Source organism: Arachis hypogaea, chromosome 10 (genome assembly GCF_003086295.3).
Source record: "Arachis hypogaea cultivar Tifrunner chromosome 10, arahy.Tifrunner.gnm2.J5K5, whole genome shotgun sequence".
Lineage (NCBI taxonomy): Eukaryota > Viridiplantae > Streptophyta > Magnoliopsida > Fabales > Fabaceae > Arachis > Arachis hypogaea.
Genome location: NC_092045.1, coordinates 71,346,565 through 71,353,481, shown reverse-complemented (window position 1 = coordinate 71,353,481; position 6,917 = coordinate 71,346,565). Strand labels below are relative to the sequence as shown.

The window sequence follows — 6,917 nt, the reverse complement described above, 5'->3', positions numbered from 1 at the left end:
TGACTGTGACGAGCTTCAAACTCCTGAAGGCTGGCGTTAGTGACAGACGCAAAAGAATCAATGGATTCTACTCCAACCTGATTGAGAACCGACAGATGATTAGCCGTGCCGTGACAGGGTGCGTTGAACATTTTCACTGAGAGGACGGGATTGTAGCCACTGACAACGGTGATGCCCAACTGGTGCGCGAAATTGTGAACAATACTTTTTCACAACTCTCATAATCCCCGGTCATGAACCCCAAAAACTTGGTGTTCAATACCATGGCATTACACAACTTCGCACAACTAACCAGCAAGTGCACTGGGTCGTCCAAGTAATAAACCTTACGCGAGTAAGGGTCGATCCCACGGAGATTGTTAGTATGAAGCAAGCTATGGTCATCTTGTAAATCTTAGTCAGGCAAACTCAATTGATATGATGATGAACGAAAATAACAATAAGATAAAGATAGAGGTACTTATGTAATTCATTGGTAGGAACTTCAGATAAGCGCATGAAGATGCCTTCCCTTCCGTCTCTCTGCTTTCCTACAGTCTTCATCCAATCCTTCTTACTCCTTTCCATGGCAAGCTTATGTAGGGTTTCACCGTTGTCAATGGCTACCTCCCATCCTCTCAGTGAAAACGTTTGCCTATGCTCTATCACAGCATGGGGTAATCAGCTGGCGGTTCTCAGTCAGGCCGGAATAGAATCCATCGATTCTTTTGCGTCTGTCACTAACGCCCCGCCTGCTAGGAGTTTGAAGCACGTCACAGTCATTCAATCATTGAATCCTACTCAGAATACCACAGACAAGGTTAGACCTTCCGGATTCTCTTGAATGCCGCCATCAGTTCTAGCCTATACCATGAAGACTCTGATCTCACGGAATGGTTGGCTCGTTTGTCAGACAAGCACTCGGTTGTCAGGCGATCAACCATGCATCGTGCAATCAGGAATCCAAGAGATATTCACCCAATCGAAGGTAGAACGGAGGTGGTTGTCAGTCACACGTTCATAGGTGAGAATGATGATGAGTGTCACGGATCATCACATTCATCAAGTTGAAGAACAAGTGATATCTTAGAACAAGAACAAGTGGAATTGAATAGAAGAACAATAGTAATTGCATTAATACTCGAGGTACAGCAGAGCTCCACACCTTAATCTATGGTGTGTAGAAGCTCCACCGTTGAAAATACATAAGAACAGGGTCTAGGCATGGCTGAATGGCCAGCCTTCCAATGATCTAAGATAGCATAAAATGAAGATAGCTACCCCTCGATGTCTCAATACAATAGTAAAAGGTCCTACTTATAGAAAACTAGTAGCCTAAGGTTTACAGAAATGAGTAAATGACATAAAAATCCACTTCCGGGCCCGCTTGGTGTGTGCTTGGGCTGAGCAATGAAGCATTTTCGTGCAGAGACTTCTCTTGGAGTTAAACGCCAGCTTTTACGCCAGTTTGGGCGTTTAACTCCCATTTTGGTGCCAGTTCCAGCGTTTAACGCTGGGATTTCTGAGGGTGACTTTGAACGCCTGTTTGGGCCATCAAATCATGAGCAAAGTATGAACTATCATATATTGCTGGAAAGCCCAGGATGTCTACTTTCCAATGCCGTTGAGAGCGCGCCAATTGGGCTTCTGTAGCTCCAGAAAATCCACTTCGAGTGCAGGGAGGTCAGAATCCAACAGCATCTGCAGTCCTTTTTAGTCTCTGAATCAGATTTTTGCTCAGGTCCCTCAATTTCAGCCAGAAAATACCTAAAATCACAGAAAAACACACAAACTCATGGTAAAGTCCAGAAAAGTGAATTTTAACTAAAAACTAATAAAAATATACTAAAAACTAACTAGATCATACTAAAAACACACTAAAAACAACGCCAAAAAGCATACAAATTATCCGCTCATCACAACACCAAACTTAAATTGTTGCTTGTCCTCAAGCAACTGAAAATCAAATAAGATAAAAAGAAGAGAATATGCAATGAATTCCAAAAACATCTATGAAGATCAGTATCAATTAGATGAGCGGGGCTTTTAGCTTTTTGCCTCTGAACAGTTTTGGCATCTCACTCTATCCTTTGAAATTCAGAATGATTGGCTTCTTTAGGAACTTAGAATCCAGATAGTGTTAATGATGCTCCTAGTAAGGTATGATGATTCTTGAACATAGCTACTTTTTGAGTCTTGGCCGTGGCCCAAAGCACTCTGTCTTCCAGTATTACCACCGGATACATACATGCCACAGACACATAATTGGGTGAACCTTTTCAGATTGTGACTCAGCTTTGCTAAAGTCCCCAACTAGAGGTGTCCAGGGTTCTTAAGCACACTCTTATTGCCTTGGATCACAAAATTATTTCTTTCTTTTTCTTTCTTTTCTCTTTCTCTCTTTTTTTCGTTTTCTCTCTCTTTTTTTTTTCATTGCTTTTTCTTGCTTCAAGAATCATTTTAATGATTTTTCAGATTCTCAGTAACATGTCTCCTTTTTCATCATTCTTTCAAGAGCCAACATTCATGAACCACAAATTCAAGATACATATGCACTGTTTAAGCATACATTCAGAAAACAAAAATATTGCCACCACATCAAAATAATTAAACTGTTATAAAATTCAAAATTCATGCAATTCTTTCCTTTTCAATTTAAGCTCGTTTTTATTCAAGAAAGGTGATGGATTCATAGGACATTCATAACTTTAAGGCATAGACACTAAGACACTAATGATCACAAGACACAAACATAGATAAACATAAGCACTAAAATTCGAAAAACAGAAGAATAAAGAACAAAGAAATCAAGGAACGGGTCCACCTTAGTGATGGCGGCTCTTCCTTCCTCTTGAAGATCCTATGGAGTGCTTGAGCTCCTCAATGTCTCTTCCTTGTCTTTGTTGCTCCTCCCTCATGATTCTTTGGTCTTCTCTAATTTCATGGAGGATGATGGAGTGTTCTTTATGCTCCACCCTTAGTTGTCCCATGTTGGAACTCAATTCTCCTAGGGAGGTGTTTAATTGCTCCCAATAGTTTTGTGGAGGAACGTGCATCCCTTGAGGAATCTCAGGGATCTCATGATGAGTGGGGTCTCTTGTGTGCTCCATCTTCTTCTTAGTGATGGGCTTGTCCTCATCAATAGGGGTGTCTCCCTCTATGTCAACTCCAACTGAATAACAGAGGTGACAGATGAGATGAGGGAAGGCTAACCTTGCCAAGGTAGAGGACTTGTCCGCCACCTTATAGAGTTCTTGGGCTATAACCTCATGAACTTCTATTTCTTCTCCAATCATGATGCTATGGATCATGATAGCCCGGTCTATGGTAACTTCGGACCGGTTGCTAGTAGGAATGATTGAGCGTTGTATAAACTCTAACCATCCTCTAGCCACGGGCTTGAGGTCATGCCTTCTCAATTGAACCGGCTTCCCTCTTGAATCTCTCTTCCATTGGGCGCCCTCTTCACATATGACTGTGAGGACTTGGTCCAACCTTTGATCAAAGTTGACCCTTCTAGTGTAAGGATGTTCATCTCCTTGCATCATGGGCAAGTTGAATGCCAACCTCACACTTTCCGGACTAAAATCCAAGTATTTCCCCCGAACCATAGTAAGATAATTCTTTGGATCCGGGTTCACACTTTGATCATGGTTCTTGGTGATCCATGCATTGGCATAGAACTATTGAACCATCAAGATTCCGACTTATTGAATGGGGTTGGTAAGAACTTCCCAACCTCTTCTTCGGATCTCATGTCGGATCTCCGGATATTCACCCTTTTTGAGTGAAAAAGGGACCTCGGGGATCACCTTTTTCAAGGCCACAACTTCATAGAAGTGGTCTTGATGCACCCTTGAGATGAATCTTTCCATCTCCCATGACTCGGAGGTGGAAGCTTTTGCCTTCCCTTTCCTCTTTCTAGAGGTTTCTCCGGCCTTGGATGCCATAAATGGTTATGGAAAAACAAAAAGCAATGCTTTTACCACACCAAACTTAAAAGGTTTGCTCGTCCTCGAGCAAAAGAAGAAAGAAGAGAGTAGAAGAAGAAGAAATGAGGGGAAAGGGAATGGCTTTTGTTTTCGGCCAAGAAGGGGAGAAGTGGTGTGTATGTTGTGTGAAAATGAAGGAGTGAAGGAGGGTTTATATAGGAGAAGGAGAAGGGTAGGGTTCGGCCATTTGAGGGTGGGTTTGGGTGGGAAAGTGGTTTGAATTTGAATGGTGAGGTTAGGTGGGGTTTTATGAAGGATGGATGTGAGTGGTGAAGAGAAAGATGGGATTTGATAGGTGAAGGGTTTTTGGGGAAGAGGTGTTGAGGTGATTGGTGAATGGGTGAAGAAGAGAGAGAGAGTGGTAGGGTTGGTGGGGATCCTGTGGGGTCCACAGATCCTGAGGTGTCAAGGAAAAGTCATCCCTGCACTAAATGGCAAACAAAATCACGTTTTTAGCCATTTCTGACGCTAAACGCCGGGCTGGTGCCCATTTCTGGCGTTTAACGCCAGCTTCTTGCCCATTTCTGGCGTTTAACGCCAGTCTGGTGCCCCTTTCTGGCGTTAAACGCCCAGAATGGTGCCAGACTGGGCGTTAAACGCCCAACAGCTAACCTCACTGGCGTTTGAACGCCAGTGGGTGCGTCCTCCAGGGTGTGCTGTTTTTCTTCCTGTTTTTCATTCTGTTTTTGCTTTTTTCATTGATTTTGTGACTTCTCATGATCATCAACCTACAAAAAAACATAAAATAACAAAAGAAAATAGTTAATTATAAAACATTGGGTTGCCTCCCAACAAGCGCTTCTTTAATGTCATTAGCTTGACAGAGGGCTCTCATGGAGCCTCAGAAATGCTCAGAGCTATGTTGGAACCTCCCAACACCAAACTTAGTGTTTGGTTGTGGCCTCCCAACACCAAACTTAGAGTTTGACTGTGGGGGCTCTGTTTTGCTCTGTTTTGAGGGAAGCTCTTCATGCTTCCTCTCCATGGTGATAGAGGGATATCCTTGAGCTTTAAACACCAAGGATTCTTCATTCACTTGAATGATCAACTCTCCTCTATCAACATCAATCACAGCCCTTGCAGTGGCTAGGAAGGGTCTGCCAAGGATGATGGACTCATCCATGCACTTCCCAGTCTCTAGGACTATGAAATCAGTAGGGATGTAATGATCTTCAACTTTAACCAGAACATCCTCTACAAGTCCATGGGCTTGTTTTCTTGAATTGTCTGCCATCTCTAGTGAGATTTTTGCAGCTTGCACCTCAGAGATCCCTAACTTCTCCATTACAGAGAGAGGCATGAGGTTTACACTTGACCCTAAGTCACACAAGGCCTTCTTGAAGGTCATGGTGCCTATGGTACAAGGTATTGAAAACTTCCCGGGATCCTGTCTCTTTTGAGGCAGTTTTTGCCTAGACAAGTCATCCAGTTCTTTGGTGAGCAAAGGAGGTTCATCCTCCCAAGTCTCATTTCCAAATAACTTGTCATTCAGCTTCATGATTGCTCCAAGGTATTTAGCAACTTGCTCTTCAGTGACATACTCGTCCTCTTCAGAGGAAGAATACTCATCAGAGCTCATGAATGGCAGAAGTAAGTCCAATGGAATCTCTATGGTCTCAGTTTGAGCCTCAGATTCCCATGGTTCCTCATTGGGGAACTCATTGGAGGCCACTGGACGTCCAGTGAGGCCTTCCTCAGTGGCATTCACTGCCTCTTCTTCCTCCCAAAATTTGGCCATGTTGATGGCCTTGCACTCTCCTTTTTGATTTCTGTATTGCTTGGAAGAGTACTAGGAGGGAGTTCAGTAATTTTCTTGCTCAGCTGACCCACTTGTGCCTCCAAATTTCTGATGGAGGACCTTGTTTTAGTCATGAAACTTTGAGTGGTTTTGATTAGATCAGAGACCATGGTTGCTAAGTCAGAGGTATTCTGCTTAGAACTCTCTGTCTGTTGCTGAGAAGATGATGGAAAAGGCTTGCTATTGCTAAACCTGTTTCTTCCACCATTATTGTTGTTGAAACCTTGTTGAGGTCTCTGTTGATCCTTCCATGAGAAATTTGGATGATTCCTCCATGAAGGATTGTAGGTGTTTCCATAGGGTTCTCCCATGTAATTCACCTCTTCTATTGAAGGGTTCTCAGGATCATAAGCTTCTTCCTCAGATGAAGCCTCCTTAGTACTGCTTGGTGCATTTTGCATTCCAGACAGACTTTGAGAAATCATATTGACTTGTTGAGTCAATATTTTGTTCTGAGCCAATATGGCATTCAGAGTGTCAATCTCAAGAACCCCTTTCTTCTGACTAGTCCCATTGTTCACAGGATTTCTTTCAGAAGTGTACATGAATTGGTTATTTGCAACCATTTCAATCAGTTCTTGAGCTTCAGTAGGCGTCTTCTTCAGATGAAGAGATCCTCCTGCAGAGCTATCCAAAGACATCTTGGATAGTTCAGAGAGACCATCATAGAAAATACCTATGATGCTCCATTCAGAAAGCATATCAGAAGGACACTTTCTGATTAATTGTTTGTATCTTTCCCAAGCTTCATAGAGGGATTCTCCTTCCTTCTGTCTGAAGGTTTGGACTTCCACTCTAAGCTTACTCAATTTTTGAGGTGGAAAGAACTTTGCCAAGAAGGCATTGACTAGCTTTTCCCAAGAGTCCAGGCTTTCTTTAGGTTGAGAGTCCAACCATGTTCTAGCTCTGTCTCTTACAGCAAAAGGGAATAGCATAAGTCTGTAGACCTCAGGGTCAACCCCATTAGTCTTGACAGTGTCACAGATTTGCAAGAACTCAGCTAAAAACTGATGAGGATCTTCCAATGGAAGTCCATGGAACTTGCAATTCTGTTGCATTAGAGAAACTAATTGAGGCTTAAGCTCAAAGTTGTTTGCTCCAATGGCAGGGATAGAGATGCTTCTCCCATAGAAATCGGGAGTAGGTGC

The 6,917-nt window shown here is 42.8% G+C and overlaps 1 non-coding gene across 1 annotated transcript; it reads left to right on the top strand.

Annotated features, from left to right (window-relative positions):
* The first annotated feature begins 6,464 nt into the window (after positions 1 to 6,464).
* LOC112719260 (small nucleolar RNA R71) lies at positions 6,465 to 6,572 on the top strand. Its single transcript, XR_003161569.1, has one exon. It is a non-coding gene; the product is annotated as a small nucleolar RNA R71 (small nucleolar RNA).
* Positions 6,573 to 6,917: the final 345 nt, after the last annotated feature.